Source organism: Pseudorca crassidens, chromosome 9 (genome assembly GCF_039906515.1).
Source record: "Pseudorca crassidens isolate mPseCra1 chromosome 9, mPseCra1.hap1, whole genome shotgun sequence".
NCBI lineage: Eukaryota > Metazoa > Chordata > Mammalia > Artiodactyla > Delphinidae > Pseudorca > Pseudorca crassidens.
In genome coordinates this window covers 70529010-70549874 of record NC_090304.1, presented here as the reverse complement: position 1 = coordinate 70549874, position 20865 = coordinate 70529010, and the positions used below count along the sequence as shown (strand labels likewise).

Genomic DNA, 20865 nt, shown 5'->3' with positions numbered 1-20865 from the left:
TATAAGCACATCAAAAAATATGAAGTACATAGGAATAAATAAACCAAAAGTTGTGCAAGATTTTAACAAAGAAAATTACCAAACTTATTGAGAGACATTAAAGATAACTGAATTAAATTAAGAGATAGACCATGTTCATGGACTGGAAGACTCTATATTACAAGATGTCAATTCTTTCAAATCAATTCTAGAGTCAATGCAATTCCAGTTAAAATTCCAACAGGTTTTTTTAGTAATATTTGACAAGTTAATTCCCATCTTACACGAAGATGCAAAGGGAAAGGAACAGCCAAGATGTGCTACAAGAAGGAGAGGAAGGAGGATGGGGGGGTGGGAGGAGGAGGAGAAGAACCAGAAGGAGAAAAATGGAGGACTCGTACTACCAAATATCAAGATTTGTCATGAAGCTATAATATTTAAAACAGTATGGATTGGTACATGGGTCAACAAACAGACCCATACAATAAAGTCCAGAAGAACTTTGTATTATGTAAGCACTTGATACCTGATAGAGGCAGGCAAAGGACAGTTTTTTAGTGAGTGCTGCTGCGACAATTAGCTACCCGTGTAAGTTAAACAGAAATCAACTCCAGATGTATCCAAGTCCTTACGGTAAAAGACAAAATTATAAAGCTTTCAGAAGATAAAATGGGAGAATATCTCCATGACTTTAGAGAAGAAAGCTTTCTTAAACAATTATAAGATGTACTAATTGTTAAAGAAAACACTGATAAAGTTTGACTACATTAAAGTTAAGAAGTTCTGTTCATCAAAAGATACCATTAAGAGAGTGAAAAGGCAAGCCACATAATCACGACATATATAACTGATGAAACGATTTGTATCCAAAACATATAAAGTAGGGACTTCCCTGGTGGTGCAGTGGTTAAGAATCCACCTGCCAATGCAGGGAACACGGGTTGGAGCCCTGGTCCTGGAAGATCCCACATGCCACAGAGCAACTAAGCCCGTGCGCCGCAACTACTGAGCCTGTGCGCCTAGAGCCTGTGCTCCTCAACAGGAGAGGCCACCGCAATGAGAAGCCCGCACACTGCAACAAAGAGTAGCCCCCACTCGCCGCAACTAGAGAAAGCCCGTTGAGCAGCAACGAAGACCCAATGCAGCCAAAAATAAGTAAATTTATTTAAAAAAAAAAAAAAAATATATATATATATATATAAAGTACTCCTTCAAATCAGTGAGAAAAAACAGACAATCCCATAGAAAAATAGGAAATATATTGGAATGGAATCAGTATTTCGCCAAAAAAAGGAAAAAAAATATATGTCCAATAAACTTCATTTATAGAGAAATACTAGATTACAATGATAATGATACAACACTACAGACCCACCAAATAGGTAAAAAATTTTTAAGCTGGTATTATTAAGTGTTGGGGATGTAGAGCTACTGGAATTCTCAGACACTGTTGTCGGGAATATAATTGGTACAACCGCTTTGGAACACTGGAGTTATCTACTAAATTTGAATGTGTGTATATTTTCACTCTTAGATACCTTCCTTAGAGAAACATATGTACATCTGTACCAGAAAACATGTACAAGAATATTCATAGCAGCATTTCTCAGGAGCCAAAACACTGTAGACCACTCAAATACCCATCAAGATGTAACAGAAAAGTAAATGATGGTATATTCATATACAGCTGGGCTCAGGAAACGTTTCCTGTGAAGGGCCAGAGAATAAATACTTTAGGCTTTGCGGGTCTCTGTCTCAAAATCTTAGCTGTTTTTTCTTCCCCAACTTTATAAATATAAAAAGCATTCTTAGCTCATGGGCCAAACAAAAACATGGCCCATGGGCCATAGTTTGCCAACCCCTGATGTAGAAGAAAACTATACAGCATTGAAAATGAATGAACTACAGCTACCTGCAGCCCTGTGAATGATTATTACAAACATGACATTGAGCTAAAGAAGCGACACAAATACACATACATATATACAAATCACATATAGAAAAATCATAAATAAAAACCATAGGAATATAATTCCATTTATATAAAACAGGCACAATGACACTATAGGATTTAGAAATGTACAGATAGGCCTTAAAACCACAAAGAAAAGCAAGAAAATAGTTACCATACAAATCAGGATCAAGGATACTTATATGTGAGGGAGGGGGTTGTGACCTGAAAGGGACCTCTGGGCGTCTGGCAGTATTTAATTTCTCGACCTGGATGATGGTAACAGAGGTGTTGGCTTTATCACTATTTGTTAATTTGTACGTTTGTGTTTGTTATTTGTCAAATTGTGTGTTTATGTTTTATGCATCTTTCTGTGGGTATTGTGTTTGGATGGATCATCACCTAAGGTCGACGAAGACAACAGTACAGGAGAGAGTTGAAGACAAACGTCTGGGCAGATGGCATACCACTCAAGTAACATGGGAGGGTGTCTGAAGGGAAGAGGATGATGTCCCTAAGAATAGAGGAGGCTGGTAATGTCCAAATATATGGACTTCAAAGGCGGAGACGCTATTGAACCAGAAGGAGAAGCCCTAGTTAGAAAGCAGCTTTGGGCAGTGGGGAGAGGGCTGCCTGATCTTTCTGGTCCCAGTTGGGGGCTGGTACTGGAAAGTCATTCTACACATTTTACCAGAGCATAGACACTGGATGGGCTGGAAGGACCATCAGGAGAAAAGAACAGGGCTGACAGGGCGTGGCAGGGCAGTTTGGGGCAGGCCTGAACAGTGTAAGATGATAAGCAGTTTGTGCCCTCTCTGATGCCTCAGCCCCCAAACACTCCTTCATGGGCACAGGGAAGCAGGCAGAAGAGCTGTGTGCAAAGGGGAGAGATAGAGATTTTTTTTTTTGGCAGTACACGGGCCTCTCACTGTTGTGGCCTCTCCCGTTGCGAAGCACAGGCTCCGGACGCGCAGGCTCAGCGGCCATGGCTCACAGGCCCAGCCGCTCCACGGCATGTGGGATCTTCCCGGACCGGGGCACGAACCCGTGTCCCCTGCATCGGCAGGCGGACTCTCAACCACTGCGCCACCAGGGAAGCCCCAAGATGGAGATATTTTAAATACATATTTCTTAATCTCTATTTTACAGATCAAGAAATTGAGGATCAGGGAGGTTAAAGGATGTGTCCAGGGTCACAGATTAGTAAATGATGCCTGGGACCCCAACTGGTAGATGTAGTAGTCAGGGTTCCCAAGAAAAACAGAATAGATAGGGGAAGGAGAGAGAGAAAGAGACAAAGACAGAGAGACCCAGAGAGAAAGAGAGATTGATTTTAAGGGACTGGCTCACACCATTGGCAAGTCTGAACTCAGTAGAGCAGGCCAGTGGGCTGGAAACTCAAGCAGGATTTCTATGTTTCAATCTTGAAGCAGAACTGCTTCTTTCAGAAAATCTCAGTCTTTTGCTTTTAACACATTTAACTGAGTGGATGAGGCCCACCCACATTGTGGAGCGTAATCACCTTGACTTAAAGTCAACGGAATAAATCATAGAAACCTTCACAGCAACATCTAGATTAGGGTTTGACCAAACAAGTCAGCATCATAGCCTAGCCAAGTTGACACATAAAATTAACCATCATAGCTGGATATAAGCACCCAGGATTGACGGACTCTGGCCTAACACACGGTGATCGAGTAAACTTAAGCAGGTGTCTCAGGTAGGGAGCACGGCCACATATGTGTTCCCACCATACAGTGAGGAAAGCGAGGCAAGGCCGTATTAACTGACCTGCCTGGGCCTCCCAAGTAATTAGCGTCAAGGCTGGGTCTGGCTCCCAGTCTCCAGCCTCCAAACGCCCTGCTCTCTCCTCCCAGCCATGCCACTGTCTGTGGCTGCTCCTCACTTTCCCTCTGCTCTGGAGCAGCTCAGGTGCTAAGCCCAAGCCTGCCAGGCTTGGGCCTTGCAGTGCTGTCCTGTTTTACCCTCCTAGTGAGAACATTGAACTGTTCTTGGAAATTCATTTCTTTCTTTCTAGACTATTCAGCAGAACTACATGAGGGATGCTTAATGCTAAATCATGCAAACTCCTGTGTCAGGAATGGCCTCCCTTCTCTCTGGGCACAAAACAATCACTAGCCATCCTGTGGCTCAAGGGTCCACAGAGGTCCAGGCCTTCTCTCTCCCTCTCTTCTCACATGACCTGGTGGCCCAGGTTCAAGAACAAGTCCATCAGGTCAGAGACTCTCTCTGGACCACTTGGTGGGGCATAGTACTCATCAACCAAGGGTCCCCAAAGGAAGCAGACCACTCCTGAATTTCAAAAATCAACCAACTTCCCGTGAAAGAGTGACCCTTGCTTAGCAAAGCAAAGCCACACCCACTTGCGGGTTCGGACCTAGTGAACATGTTTGGGCAACTGTTGGCCAGGAGCCAGTTTTACATCAGGAACAAGTAGCATCTTGGCAAATCATTTATCCTAATAGGAGAGTCCCTCATATTTGAAGGGGTCAGCGACATTGGAGGAGAGGCGTGAATCTCAACGCTGGGTGATGTCTACCTCTCAGATTGTACATTAGGAGCTATAATGAGGAGTGTGGACAAGAAGTGAAGGAGTGGTTTGCCTGCTACCTCTGCAGGACATGTGCTCTGCGGCTTGTGCAGGAAACACTGTGCAACACCAGTGGGAGTGAAATGTACTTTCCCCGCTTGGAGTGAGGGCTGCAGCTCTTAGGGGCATGAAAGAGAAATGGTGGGGGATTGTCTCTTCCAGAGAGAGATGGCTAGAAAGGCTTAGTGGATCATAGGTCAGTTCAGATCAGATCAATTCCCCTCTATGTGCCAGGGCCAGAGATGAACAGATGAACAAGACACAGCCCTTGTCTTCCCAGAACAGACCAACTGGTGGGGGAAATAGACAGATAATATCAATAAGATATAGTATGAGAGAGACATACCCAGGGTGCCATGGGAGCCTGGTGGAGGGACACCTCATCACGAAAAGGGGTTGGGCTACGTGAAGGAAATGACACTTGGGCTGAGTCTTTAAGTATGAACAAGAACTTACTCATGGAAGAAAGTGAGAAGAGCACACAGGCAGGAACAACAGTGTAAACAAAGGCCCAGAAGCATGACCAGCATGGGCGAGTTAAGGAAACGAGCTGAGAGTTCATAGGTCAGAAAGTAGGAAGGTAGGAGGGCAGGGAGCTAAGGCCGTTAGTGGGGGAGGGGCCAGGCTCTGTATGCCAAACTAATAAACAGGTTAGACTTTATTCTATAGGCTATAAGGAGGCCCAACAGGCTTTAAATAGGGGTAGGACCCATTTATAGAGTTCCAAATTGCAACAGGTGTCATTGATTTCTGTATGCCCACCTTCAGACTATCAGGTTCCCGAATGATCTTTCTAATGCACAAATCCAATGATATTGCATGAGTGAATCAAAAGAGTTATTCAGGAACAAAGAGAAAGGTTGTCAAGCTGCACTGAGGATCCCGCGGAGATGAGAAATCATGAATTTGCAGAGCCGCCAACTTGCACTGCTGTGTCATGTTCTCCATGATGGAGACAGTCAGAATTTTGCCATGTCAGACTCGAGAGTGAAGAGTGCTGGTGAGAGAGTAATTTTGATAACTCACCACAGTGGTGAAGGTTGGGTAAGAAGGAGCATAGCGACGGCCCAGCACCTGAGTCCTGGCCTCGCTCTTTCCTCACGGGACAAACAACATGAGCTTCAGTGCCCAGTCCACCTTCTCCAACTACCGGTCCCTGGGCTCCACGCATCACCGGGCCACCGGGTCCGACTGGTCACCAGCGCTGCCAGCGTCTATGCAGGCACCAGGGGCTCGGGCTCCCGGATTTTTGTGTCCCACTCTACCAGCGTCCAGGGCGGCTAGGATCCAGGAACATGGGCACCAGGATGGCCAGGGGTCTGGTGGGTGTAGGGGGCATCCAGGGCGAAAAGGAGACCATGCAAGACCTGAATGACCGCCTGGCCTCTTACCTGGAGAGGGTGAAGAGCCTGGAGGCCGATAATAGGAGACTGGAGTGCAAAATCCGGGAACACCTGGAGAAGAAGAGACCCCAGGTCAGAGACTGGGGGCATTACCTGAAGACCATTGAGGACCTCAGGGCTCAGATTTTTGCAAGTTCTGTGGACAATGCCTGTCTTACTGCTGATGACTTCAGAGTCAAGTATGAGACGGAGCTGGCCATGTGCCAGTCTGTGGAGAGTGACATCCACAGGCTCCAGAAGGTCATTGATGACACCAGTGTCACCTGGCTGCAGCTAGAGACTGAGATCGAGGCTCTCAAGGAGGAGCTGCTCTTCATGAAGAAGAACCACAAGGAGGAAGTAATGGGTCTGCAAAATCAGACTGCCAACTCCGGGTTGACCGTGGAGTTGGATGCCCCCAAACCTCAGGACCTCAGCAAGATCATGGTGGACATCCGGGCCCAGTATGACAAGCTGGTTCAGAAGAACCGAGAGGAGCTGGGCAAGTACTGGTCCCAGCAGACTGAGGAGAGCACCACAGTGGTCACCTCGCAGACTGCTGAGATAGGAGCTGCTGAGATGACACTCACGGAGCTGAGACGCACCGTCCAGTCCCTGGAGATCGACCTGGACTCCATGAGAAATCTGAAGGCCAGCTTGGAGAACAGCCTGAGGGAAGTGGAGGCCCGCTATGCCATGCAGATGAAACAGCTCAATGGGGTCCTCCTGCACCTGGAGTCGGAGCTGGCCCAGACCTGAGCAGAGGGGCAACGCCAGACCTAGGAGTACGAGGCCCTGCTGAACATCAAGGTCAACCTGGAGGCTGAGATCAACACCTACCGCCGCCTGCTGGAAGATGGGGAGGACTTCAGTCTTGGTGACGCTGTGGACAGCAGCAACTAAATGCAAACCATCCAGAAGACCACCACCCTCAGGCTTGTGGACGGCAAAGTGGTATCTGAGACCTCAGACACCAAAGTTCTGAGGCATTGAGTTAGCAGAAGCAGGGTGCCCTGGGGAGCAGGAGGCCAATAAAAGTTGAGACGTTACTGTAAAAAAAAAAAAAAAGGAGCATAGCACAGTGCCTGGTACACGGTGGGTGCTCAGTACATTTTTGTTGAATGATGAGAAGATGGGAAGATGCGAATGACAGTTACCAATTTTACTCACTGGTGAGTGTGTGTCGTCCCATCCCCCCCACCCCCCCACCCCCAGTCTTCTAGTAAGACACACCCAGTAGTAAGACCACTGACACGTGATCCAGGGCTGGCCAATCAGAGTACTCCACTCCTCTCCCACGACCACGATAGGCCCCAAGATGGTCATGTGACCCAGAGCAGGCCAATTAGTGTTCTTCCCAGCACTGCAACTGGGACTAGCTGGAAGCCAGCCTTTTGCCTGTAGAATTATACTGGAAGGATGAAAGTCTAGGGCTCACCACAACCATCTTCACCACACAGAGGAGCCCTCTCTACAACAGCAGGGAATGACAGAGCAGAGCTGAGAGATGAAAGCACTGTGCTATGCTCCTTCTTACGCAACCTTCACTGCTGTGGTGAGTCATCAGAATTACTCTCTCACCAGCACCCTTCACCCTTGAGTCTGACATGGCAAAATTCTGACTCTGTCTCCATCTTACACATCTGTCTTTTCTGCTGGTCTGTTGCTGGAGAACATGACACAGCAGTGCAAGCTGGCGGCTCTGCAAATTCATGATTTCTCATCTCAGCTGGATACTCAGTGCAGCTTGACAACCTTTCTCTTTGCTCCTGAATAACTCTTTTGATTAATTAATTCATTCATGCAATATCATTGGATTTGTACATTAGAAAGACCACTCTGGAACCTGATAGTCTGAAGGTGGGCATACAGAAATCAGTGACACCTATTGCAATTTGGAACTCTATAAATGGGTCATACCCCTACTTAAAGCCTGTTGGGCCTCCTTATAGAAATGAAAACGCTGGCTAGGGTCATCCCAGCCTATATAACACCTTTGTGTGAATTACGGAAAAGCACCTTTGCCTCAAGTTAAAAAAGCTCTGTGTTAATATATCAGGGTACAGGGAATTCCCTGGCAGTCCAGTGGTTAGGACTCAGCGCTTTCACTGCTGTGAGCCCAGGTTCAATCCCTGGTCAGGGAACTAAGATCCTGCATGCTGCACAGCACTCGGCAAAAAAAAAAGAAAAAATATATGTATGTGTGAGTGTGTGTGTGTGTGTGTGTGTGTGTGTTCTAGCCCCAGTGGCCATCCTGCCCTCTGAGGAAGGCTGGAGTTGGAGGGCAGGGGGACAGGAACGTGTCTCTGAGAGCCGCAGGTGAGAGAAGCAGTCTTAGGGGAGGCAGGAAGTGGTTGGGACATGCACGGTTGCACCTGTGTGAACATATCTCCTGAGCCTGTTTAGGGCTTCGTATGCCAATGTGGCTTTATTAAAGAGGGGATTCTCCCTCACTGCTCCAGGACTCAGCTGAAACTGTCCCACCTACCTCATGTGGTAGGTGAGCTCTGACCTCATTCACATTGTATGTGAATGGCATGTATTTCACATACAATGCCATGGGAATGGCCCCCCTTAGATGTGGTGCCCTTGTGCAGTATACAAGCTGAACAGTTGTACAGGGACCCTGAGTCTGACAAGCTCCTCTGACCCTAGATATCGTACCCCTGTCCTTCCCAGTTAAAAAGCCAGCAAAACTCTTTCTCTCTGAGCAAGTGTAAAATGGGTACCTACCATTTGCCACTGGAAAAGCCCTGACTATTAATACACACTGACAAACAGAATGAAGTGTAACAGACAGATCAGGGCCCAGACCCCAGGCTCTGGAGGTTTCTGTAAGTATTAAAATGGGAGTGGGAAGGAGACGATAAGAAAGCTGTTTAAGATATCTGAGGTAGAGTTGCTCTTGGTAACAGCAGAGTTGGAGATGGGCCCTGGGGGTGGGGACTGAAGCAGATGGAGGGAAGGGGAGAAAGTTGAGCGGAGAGACTGGGCCACCCTCACAGGCACTGAAATTCCCCAGGCTGGTTGCAGGCATGACGTAATCTACCTCAGAGAATTATGGGTAATTTCCTTTCCCCTCAAACCCTTCCCCTCCTCTGTCCCACTTAAACTTGATTGGTTGGTTTGTGCCTAAATTTGCAAGGAAGCCCAGCTACCCCAGCTAATGGGGACTGTTTACTCTTTCTATCGCTGGAGTGGGGAACGGGGGAGCCAAATAAAATCCAGGGTGTTCATCCCACAGGGAGGAAATCCCAAAGTGCCCCTGAGGCCTGGAGACGCACAATTTGCACCCTTCGATTCCCACCCCATGCCAGAGGAACTGTAATTTGCTGAAGAGTCTCAGAAACTTCGATGTTATCACTTTGCTCATCTCTTTCCAAAATCACCTCGAGTAACCATGATGCAGTGGAAAAAATGTGAACTTCAAAGTACAACAGATCTAGTTTGAATTCCAGTTCTGACCTTGGACAAGTTACTTGATATTTCTGAACCTATATTTCCTTAAGTCTAAAAAAAGGGGGAGTGGGGCACTGCGGAATTCCCTGGTCCAGTGGTTAGGACTCAGCGCATTCACTGTGGTGGCCCAGGTTCAATCCCTGGTAGGGAAACTAGGATCCTGCAAGCCACGTGCTGTGCTCAGCCATAAACAAATTAATTAAATAACAATTCCCATCTCATAAGGCTGTTGTGATAGTTACATGAAATCATTTCCATAGAGCCACTCCCTTAGTGCCAGCACAGAGTTCCCACTTCTACCACTATAATCCTTCCCCCCAAAGCCCCAGTGGCATCAGACCTCCCCTTCCATTAGCTGTAACTGAACATGAGGATGGCCACACGGAGTGGAGAAAGAGAACTGGCTGAGGTATTAGGAGCCCTGCACTCCAGATGTGGCTTTAGGACTTCAACGGGCAACACCCAGCCTGTCTGGTCCTCGATTTCTTCATCTGTAAATGCAGGTGGTGATTCCGGCCGTGCTCAACTCACAGAATGGATACGAGTTTTAAGGGAGCTAATGTGATTTGTAAATATCAGCAAAAATGGACATATTAAAGTACTAGTGAGTGACAGCAGTTTAGAGTGCTGCTTTCCTGAGAAGTATCGCATTTTCCCCTGCAGTAAAATGGAACCAGCCATTCATTTAATAAAGCTGAATTGGGGCATCCATCATGTGTCCAATCCTGTGCAAAGGATTAGCTCATCAATAACCCTTCTTCCAGGCTTCCCTGGTGGCGCAGTGGTTGGGAATCCGCCTGCCGATGCAGGGGACACGGGTTCGTGCCCCGGTCCGGGAGGATCCCACATGCCGCAGAGCGGCTGGGCCCGTGAGCCATGGCCTCTGAGCCTGCGCGTCCGGAGCCCGTGCTCCGCAACGGGAGAGGCCAAAACAGTGAGAGGCCCGCATACCACAAAAAATAAAAAAATAACACTTCTTCCTCGGTGCTACTGGATACATGGGTTGAACATTAATTTATTCATTAAATAAATAAATCTTTACTGAGCTTTTGAGACTTGAAAGGAGTTACTACCATATTTATCTCTTATAGGACATATTTAAGTCTTAATAATTTCGTTGACTGTCACCTCTTTCTGACTAGACTGTGAGCTATTTGAGGACAGGTGAGATTTGGGCAAGATTCAGTTTCTGTTAACTGACCGAATGTACCCACAGGACTGACTCAAATGACCCGGTTGCCATGAGCTGCTTCTCTCTGACCGTTAACTATACTCATGGGGGCTGCTTGTCACCCTAGTCAGACCCAGGAGAGGGAACTGGACTCACCACGTTTCCATCACTCCAAAGGAACTACTGTTTGCCTTCCAGATGACTCACAAGTCTCAAGGCCCTGGCCTGGCATCAGACCCCAGGTTAGCCCAGGGTAGTATCCTCTCTGTGAGCACAGCCTGGCATCTGCCCAACCAACATGTAAGCTCTCTGGTCCCTCTGCGGCTCACGAGGCTCAGGGGCCATTAGAGCTGGCTGGGGCCTCTGATATTAATGAGGGATGCTCTCAGCACAACTCAGCGCTGCTTCCTGGGCATCAGCCCACCAGGAGCAGAGACAGATCTTGCTGGCAAATGAGCTTCCCTCCAGGGCTGGGACAATCCAAGGCAGCCCACTGGATGGGTGGTGTGGGAAAGATTTTGCTTCTCTTTTTCCCTTTGTCTCCTCCCTTCCTCCATCTCCCATCTCCATCCTCCCTTCCCTTCCTTGTCTCGCTTCACTTTCTTTTTTTGTCCCCTCCCCTCATGCACACTTCTTCTTACTCTCTTTCCTTATCACTTTTCCTGCTGTCCCATTGTCCCCCTCCTCCTTTATCTGGTGCCTACCTCCTTTCCTTTGCTCTTTATTTTTCTCACCTTTGTCTAATCCCATCTCTCTGCCACCTTGCCTCTTTCTGTCTTTTGTATACGTCTGCCTCTGTCTCTCTTTCCCTGTTTTCCTCTTTCTCCACTCCCTCTACATTTCTAACCCTCTCGCCCTCAATCTTGCAACCACTACAGAGGTAGGAAAGCATGGTTTAGGGCACAAGAAAAGTCCAATTCTAATAGGACACAGAACACATAGAGGGGGTAAGCAGAAGAGCCTGGGATGGTATTTGAAATTATCTATGAGACAACCTTGAAACCAGGTTAAAGAGCATTTTCTCCTTCCAAAATAAAACACAATATCATTTCGCACCCACAAGACTGGATAAAAATTTGACTTGACCAGTTGTTGGCAAGGATGTACAAACAATGGAACTTTCATATGCTGCTGGTGGAAGTAAAATGTAAAATGGTGCAACCACCTTGGAAAACTATCTTTTTCTTTTCTCATAAAGTGCAATGTACATCTGCTCTATGACCCAGCCATTGCACTCTTTGGTATAAACCCAAGAGAAGTGAAAAACTATGATCACATAAAGACAAAACATAATCATAGCAAACTGATTCACAGTAGCCAAAATCTGGAAAATACCCAAATGTCCATCAATAAGAAAGTGGATAAATAATCATGGTACATTCATACAATGGAATACTACTCAGCAATAAAAAGGAACAAACACGTAACATAATGACAAATCTCTAAAACGTTATGTTGAGTGAAAGAAGCCAAACACAAAAGAATATAATTCCATTTATATGAAATTAAAAAATAGACAAATTGCTCCAGTTGATTTTGATTGCAACTTTGTGAGACTCTGAAGGAGAGGGCAGAGGTTTTTTTCATGTCATTAAAACTAACTTACTGTGATAAAAATGAGGAGGGTGGTGGCATAGTACTGACAAGAGGGCAAGGGCAGAAGGGAGATTAACTGGAGAAGGAACCTTCTCAGATAATGGAAATGTTCTCTCATTTTGGATGACATTTATACAAGTGTATACAGTTATCAAAATTTATTGAACTGGACACTTAATATTCTATTGTACGTAAACTATGTTCGTTTTTAAAATCACCCATAATTACATAATCCACAAAAAAATACTGCTATATTTTCTTTTTTTTCTATTCATATACAAATATATTTTCATAACTGAGGTTAAATGATATATACATCATTTTAACATCATTTTGTGCATTTTCCCACATCTTTAAAATTTGTTGAAAAGCATCCCTTTTAATGAATATAATAGATCATCCTAGAGATGTACCATAATTTGTGCCACCAGTTCCCTATTATTGGACAGGTATGTTGTTTCCATTTTTTCACTACTATTAATGGCAATGTCATGACAAACATAAACGGAAATGTGTAGGTACTGAAGATTTTTTTACATTAAGTTAGTGGTTTAAGAGCAGACCAGTTAGGTTTGACTCTCAGTTCCACCATTTACTAGTTGTGGGACCCAGGCAGGTCACTTAACCTTTCTCTGCTTCAATTTCCTCACTGGAAATGATGGCGATGTTAATAGTAATTTACCTCTAGGGTTGTGGTGAGGTTTAATGGGGTAATAGATATAAAGCACTTAGACACGTGCCTTGCATGTAGTAAGTCCTCGAGAGGTATTAGCTATCGTATACAGTATTAGGAGGAAAGAAATACAACTGGGCTTAGAACGATTGATGTTGCAAACAAGTTAAAAAAAATTATTGTTGTTGGAGGACTGGGGGAGACTGGAGAGAGTTTTTAGATTACCCCCAAAGTCTATATTTGGGTTGGCAGAGTGTAGACTAGGGATGGCATAGCCCACATTTGCCACATCCCTTGACCTTGGCAGATGTTACTATTCAACTACCACACCGCTCCCATGGAGCCCAGATATAGCCTCATAATCACTTTCATCACTCTAGATTCACTACTCTTTAATCAAGCTGAGATAAGGGGTGGGCTTCTTTACATTCTTGTTCTAGAGCAATGGTTCTCAACCCTGGTACATATTGGAATCACCTGGGTGGTGGGGTGGGCAGCCTTCCAAAATAGCCCCCAATGACCCCCACCTCCTGCTAGGCAGGCACGTCCTTGTGTACTTCTCCCCTTTTTGAGTGCCGGCTGGACCCAGTGGCTTGTTTCTAATGAATAGAACATGGCAAAAGTAAGATGTAAGCTATTATATATAGAGTGGATAAACAACAAGGTCCTACTGTATAGCACAGGAAACTATAATCAATATCCTATGATAAACCATAATGGAAAAGGATATTTAAAAAAAGAATTTGTATATATGTATAACTGAATCACTTTGCTGTACAGCAGAAATTAACACAACATTGTAAATCAACTATACTCCAATAAAAAAAGAATAGGGCAGGGCTTCCCTGGTGGCGCAGTGGTTGAGAGTCCGCCTGCCGGTGCAGGGGACACGGGTTCGTGCCCCGGTCCGGGGAGATCCCACATGCCATGGAGTGGCTGGGCCCGTGAGCCATGGCCGCTAAGCCTGCGCGTCCAGAGCCTGTGCTCCGCAATGGGAGAGGCCAGAGCAGTGAGAGGCCCGCGTACCGCAAAAAAAAAACAAAAATAAAACGTACAAACTTCTCATTATAAGACAAGTAAGTGCTAGAGATGAAACGTACAACATCATTAATATAATTAACTGCTTTATGTTATGTATGAAAGTTGTTAAGAGAGGAAATCCTAAGAGTTCTCATCACAAGGAAAAAGTATTTTTTTCTTTTTCTTTAATTTTATATCTATATGAAATGATGGATGTTCACTAAACTTATTATGGTAATCATTTCATGGATGTATATAAGTCAAATCATTATGCTGTACACCTTAAACTTATACTGTGCTGTATGTCAATTATATCTCAATAAAACTGGAAGAAAGGAAAAAAAAGAAAATAGCTGTTCCCTCCCTGAGGCCTGGCACTGGCTCCTGGCTGATCATTTAACATTGATTGGTTTCCTGTGGTTCTTTGTGAATTGCTTACAATGCTAACCTGGATACCCTCAGGATCAGACCCCGCTCTCAGGCCAGCTCCCAGATTGCCTTAAAAGGGCCTAGAGAGTCTCCTTCTGGGCCAAACTATGAACAAAAATTCACAATCAATGTACTGGAAAAATATGTAATCAAACTGATCTACTTAACAAACTTATTATCCTTCCCAGTACTTAAATCATGTCTCAACACAAGAAACTAAAATGTCAAGAGGATGAAAATAATGCAGTGTATCACAGTCTACAAAATTCTATTGAATTTTACCTGCTGCAATTTTGCACATATGGTCCTGAAATGATAGGTAAATGGTAGGATGTTTGGCATCTTGCTCTGTGACTTTATACCTAAGGAAGAAGGAAACGAATATTTACTGTGAAGGTATTATGTGTCAGGTACTGTGCTGGGCAATTCACATGTTATCTGGTTTACTAGCCTAGAGAAGCAGAATAACAGCGATGGGGAGAACAGTCTCATAAGCTAAACAGCTGGGTACAAGTGAAGCTCTGCTCTTACTAACTCCTGCCTCCATTTTCTTATCTGTGAAATGGTCAGAATGATAATAATAGTACTTTCCTCATGGGGTAGATGAACTGATTAACGAATTACATGAATTATTACTCATAAGACACTTAGGACAGCACTGACTTTCCATGTTTAATAATCTACCTTTAGGGCTTCCCTGGTGGTGCAGGGGTTAAGAATCCGCCTGCCAATGCAGGGGACACGGGTTCGAGCCCTGGTCCGGGAAGATCCCACAGGCCGCAGAGCAACTAAGCCCATGCGTCACAACTACTGAGCCTGCGCTCTAGAGCCCGCGAGCCACCACTACTGAAGCCTGCCCACCTAGAGCCCGTGCTTTGCAACAAGAGAAGCCACCGCAATAAGAAGTTCGTGCACTGCAACGAAGAGTAGCCCCCGCTCGCCACAACTAGAGAAAGCCCGCGCTCAGCAAGGAAGACCCAACGCGGCCAAAAATAAATAAATAAATTTATTTGAAAAAATAATAATAAATCTACTTTTATGTTCACAGCATACTTGTGAGATAGTATGACAATGCTCAATTTACAGATGAAGTAACTGAAATTCAGAGATGTGAGGCAATTTGCTCAAGGTCACAAAGTTAATAGTGCAGGAGGTATTTGAACTCAGGAATGCTCCAAGTACAGCCCAACATTAAATTCCTGGCATTATTCAATCCTGAGCTCCCATGATGTGTCAGGCACTGCAGAGAAAGCGAAGAACTAGAAGATGAGGTCCTGTTTGTTTTAGGGAAAAGAGGGGAGCCCAAAACAACCAAACAGATGAAGAAAATTTCAGACAGTGACAATGCAATGAAGACAATGAAACAGACTGACGTCAATAGGCAAAAACGGAAAATGACCCAAATGTTCATCAACAGGAGAATGAACACACAAATGGCAGTAATATATCCATACAATGGAATAGCAGGGAATGAAATTCTGACACACGTAACAACGTGGATGAATCTCAAAATCATTATGCTGGGCGAAAAAAAGCACGTGCAAAATACTACATGCCGTATGATTCTATTTACATCACTCTAGAGAATGCAAATGAATCTATATTGACAAAAAACGATCCAGTGGCTGCCTAGGGCTGAGGGCAGAGAGAAGGATGGGCTGACTGCCCAGAGGAAACTTCTGGAGTGAAGGAAATACTCTGTTTCCTGATTGTGGTGGCTGTTTCATGGGTGTATACATATAACGAAAGCCATCAAACTGCACATTTTAAATGGATACAGTTTCCTGCACATTAATTAAGCCCCAGTCAAGTTGATTTTAAAACATGGAATAGTGACTGTGCAGGTTGGTAGGGCAGGGCTACTTTAGGTCTCTCGAACAGAATGAAATTTGTGCTGAGAATGTAATGATGTTCAAGCGGTAAGAGATCTAGTCCAAGGGCACCCAAATATTCTCAACCCACGGCAAGCCAAGGGCAGGGGGCATCTGGTCCCTGATGCAATGAGGAGGTGCAGTGTCTAAAAAGAACTTAAAAATAAGAGTAAGGCCCACTTAAGAAATTTCATTACCACCATGCACCGGCAATTCTAAACAATATCAGTGACAGAATACTCTTCCCTGCTCAAGCAGACCACTCCTACAACCAGTGTTTTCGGTAATGGTCCATGGGATCAGAAAATTCTGTGTGGCATAGAGTTAACCTTAATTTTTTTTGAGTACAGTGGTAAACCATGATTTTAAAATATGTCTCATAAGGCTTTCCTGGTGGCGCAGTGGTTAAGAATCCGCCTGCCAATGCAAGGGACACGGGTTCGGGCCCTGATCTGGGAAGATCTCACATGCCGCCGAGCAACTAAGGTCGTGCGCCACAACTACTGAGCCTGCGCGCTAGAGCCCGTGAGCCACAACTACGGAGCCCGCGTGCCACAACTACTGAAGGCCGCGCACCTAGAGCCCGTGCTCCGCAACAAGCGAAGCCACCGCAATGAGAAGCCCGCGCACCGCAACAAAGAGTAGCCCCCGCTCACCGCAACTAGAGAAAGCCCGCGCTAGAGAAAGCCCGCGCGCAGCAACGAAGACCCAAAGCAGCCAAAAATAAATAAATAAAATTAATTAATTAATTTTAAAAAATATGTCTCATAAGCTTTTATCGTACCTATTACAATTTCCTTCACAGTGCCCTGCCTTTGCGACTTTTTCATTGACTTTTATTGAAATTAGACTTGAATAGCTCAATTCCCATCTTGTACATGGGATACCCAGCCCATCTGGGTCCCTAATGGTCATGTCAGATCCTGCTGGCCAACCAGCTCACAAATGCCAGCGAATTCAGGAAAACTGTTATTTGTTTTTCTAATTTTTATTTTAGTTTTGTTGCGTTTGACTGAAAATCTCCTGCAGACCATATTCTGGGATCAAGCACCTGGCATCTGCTCCAAACCATGCATTCAGTGACTAACTCCTCATTTTTACCAATGAAGAAACGGAGACCCAGAGATATTAAATCATTTCCATTATGGAACAGCTAAGACCAGGATTCAGGTTAGACTTTTGCCATCCACCACACTGCCCCCACTGCATATTTACTGAACACCTTCTACATGCCGGGCGCTGTGCAGGAAGAGACAGCCCATAGAAGATCTGAAAGAAATGGTCTCTGCCCTTTAGAAGTGTAGTCTTAGCATCCAAGACTAAAAAGGCATGAATGCACCAGGGAAATGTATTCAATTGCTGAGCACCTATTATACAAGACACTGAGCTGGACGCTGTGATAATAACTGACGTGGATCAGGGGTTCCCGTGCAACCATCCCACTTCACACCTGTGTCTTATTTGACCCTCCCAGCAGCATTACTAAGTAGTAATATCAGAATCCCACTTTTCAGAGAAAAAACTGCTGTAAAGGAATGTTAAGTAGCTTGCCTAAGGTCACACAGCTAGGAGTGGAAGCGCTGGGCTTTTCCTGGGTCTGTCAGACTCCAGAGCCAGAGCTCTTATCCAATGTTCTGCCCAGAATCACTATTATCATGCAGAAGGGATATTAAGAGAATAGCACCTGCACTTACCCTTAAGGTAACCGTAGGCTAGTAGGGGGTAAGGCTTGCCTGCTTCATCACCACAACTCCTGCTCACAGAGGCTACACCCAGGCTGCGCGGTACAGGCAGTCTGGACCAGCCAAGTCCAAGGTAGAAAGAGAATTGCCATTTTGGATCTCCCCCTTAGCAGGCTTGGCCTCCATATGGTCCCAGAGTGACATGGGGAACACACAACAGCTCAGCTTAAGAGACTTAGAGCACTGTATGGCATCATAAAAGGCTGGCTCAAAGGAACCAATTTTAACAAAGATTTGTATAGGTCTTTCATACTGTAACGTTCAACACAATCCCCTCCCACTTCAACCACCTGTCTGGCACCCTAATACCATACACACACACATAATAAACTACAAGCATATTTTCAAGAGAGACAAAAAAAAAAGCCCAAGAACTTACAGGTTATCTAAATGTGGTCATCAATTTTGCCAAACTGAACACCAAGATATACGGTCTCACTGGAAGAGCATATTTAAAATCAGGGCTGTCCTTGAACATGAGAATTACATGGGGATATATATGGCTGTCATAAAGCTAGATCGCTATAAACACACATCATTTTCTTCTTCTGGAAGTGAAGAATGGCTCCTAAGGTTTTGAGAAAATAAACACCAGTGGATGTTTTTTTTTAACCAAGTGGTTGATTGCTCAGAATAGGTACCAAATATCTGAGGGCGAAAGTTTATGTCAAAGACTTCAAAGGAGAAGCCTACACTTCATACTCAGTATGAATCTTGAATTACACCCTTATAGCAAAAACAAGCATCCTCAATATCAGTATACAGACCCCTCAAATCTTAGTCCCAACATGCTTTTCTAGTTTTTCTCCCTATTCCTCCCTCTCTGCCTCAACCAGACTACTGCCATGCCTGGGATCTTGTAGGCACTTAACTAAAAGTTGTAGGAAGAAAAGAAGGAAGGAAGGGAAGGGAAGGAGGGAGGAAAGTAGGAGAGAATGAACAAATGAAATAGTAAATATAATCAGGGCTTAAATGAACTCATGCTATCTCCCTCCTCCCCTCTATGAAATCCTATTCTATATAAAGGCTCCCATAAACTCAGATCAAAGTATCATTTGAATATGACACAAGAAGCTTCTAACTAGCCCAGAGCAGTGTTTTTCCATTCTGACAGCACATTAGAATTATCCAGTGAGCTTTCAAAAAACAATAATGCCAGGGCCCCACCCCAGAAAATATGATTTAGTTGAACTGGAGTGAGGCCCAGGCCGCGGTGCTTTTTTTCTAATGTGCAGACAGGGTTGAGCATTTCTGATACAGCCCAACCCCCTCAGAGGTCCAGAGAGTTGATGTTACTTCTCCAAGGCCAGAGAGCTGGTGGGTGACAGAGGCAGGACAGGAACTCAGAGCATCACTGAGTCACTTTAGCCTTTATCAGCTCTTGATCTCATGAAATTCTTCCTGCTCTCTTACATCTCTCAGACTACAGTTTTTCTAATTCATGTGCCAGGTGCCAGGTACATGGCAGTGAGCAAAACAGCCAGTTTGCTCTCATCTCGGCCTCAGCAGGAAGAGCCCATATACCTGGAGGCCTTTCTCAATCTGGATCATGCTGTCTACTTTGTGAGTTTCTTGGTACCAGGAGCCATGAGTTAGTTATTCATCTTTGGAGCTGCAGGGCCTAGCATGTAGCCTGGTACGGGGTCAGATCTTATGACAGTTTGATGAATAAATAAATGAATGCAAGTGATTCCTGAATCCCCTTACATGGAATAAAAAAAAAGAAAAAACAGAAAACTGTCAAGAAGACCCCTTGTATGCGTCAGGACTTTCTCAATTTTATGTCAGAGAAATCCAACTTTTTAATTTTTTGAGGCAAAAGAGGGTATTTATTTGCTCATAACTGGCAAAGGCTAGTGTGCAGAATCCCAGAGCTCAATCCGTGTCATGAGGGCTCTATCTCTCTTCTCAGCTCCCAGCTTAGTTTGTACCATCTTGGCTTCATGCTTAATTCAGGACCTTTCCAATATTCCCAGTATTCCCAGGTTCATATCGTCTCATTTTAGCAATCCCAACAATGACCACATATCATTCCCAGGGAAGACTCTGAGGGCCCTGTCCAACCATCCCTGAACCAAACACTTTGGCTGGTGAAAAGTGTTCTCTGATTGGTCAGCCTGGCTCACAAGCTCACCCAGGGGCGGTCGGCAGGGTACCACTACTGTCAACCTCACCAAGAACACATGAAACTGGCAAGGAGTCCCCCTTAGGAACCAGAAGAAGGAGACAGGAAAGTGTGCCGGACCGCCATGGTCTTCTATCTTTCCATCTTTCTGCTCCATCATCCTACTTGGCATGATGGCTTTCATCCTCATCCATGCAACTTCATGGATACAAGATAGGTGCCACAGACCTAAATGTTATGATGTCTTCAAGGCAGGAAGAAAGGGAGAGGGGCAGCCCTAGCCTTATCTGTCACTTTTATCAAGAAAGCAGGGACTTTCCTGGTGGCACAATGGTTAAGAATCCACCTACCAATGCAGGGGACACGGGTTCGAGCCCTGGTCTGGGAAGATCCCACATGCCACGGAGCAACTAAGCCCGTGCACCACAACTACTGAGCCTGTGCTCTAGAGCCCGCGAGCCACAACTACTGAGCCCACATGCCACAACTACTGAAGCCCGTGCACCTAGAGCCCATGCTCCTCAACAAGAGAAGCCACCGCAATGAGAAGCCTGCCCACTGCAACGAGTAGCCCCCGCTTGCCACAACTAGAGAAAGCCCGCGTGCAGCAACGAAGACCCAACGCAGCCAAAAATAAAAATAATTTAATTAATTAATTAATTAAAATAAAAGAAAGCAAAAACTTTCCCAGAAACACCCCAAGAAGACTTCCCTTAACATCACTGGCCAGCACTGGACAACTCTGCTACCCCCAGCTGCAAAGAAGGCTAGAAAATCTAGTTTTAACAAACTGGAGTTGAATTTCATGACTAGCTGGGATCAATACTAATTTCTCCTCCACCCTGTACTCTCCCTC

At 45.1% G+C, this 20865-nt stretch overlaps 1 protein-coding gene and 1 pseudogene across 1 annotated transcript in view; one reads left to right on the top strand and one right to left on the bottom strand.

Moving 5' to 3' along the window:
- Window positions 1-20865, bottom strand: part of HEPHL1 (hephaestin like 1) — a 166878-nt gene that overhangs the window by 145153 nt on the left and 860 nt on the right. The gene's annotated exons all lie outside the window — the stretch shown is intronic.
- LOC137230736 (keratin, type I cytoskeletal 18 pseudogene) lies at window positions 5656-6960 on the top strand (annotated as a pseudogene).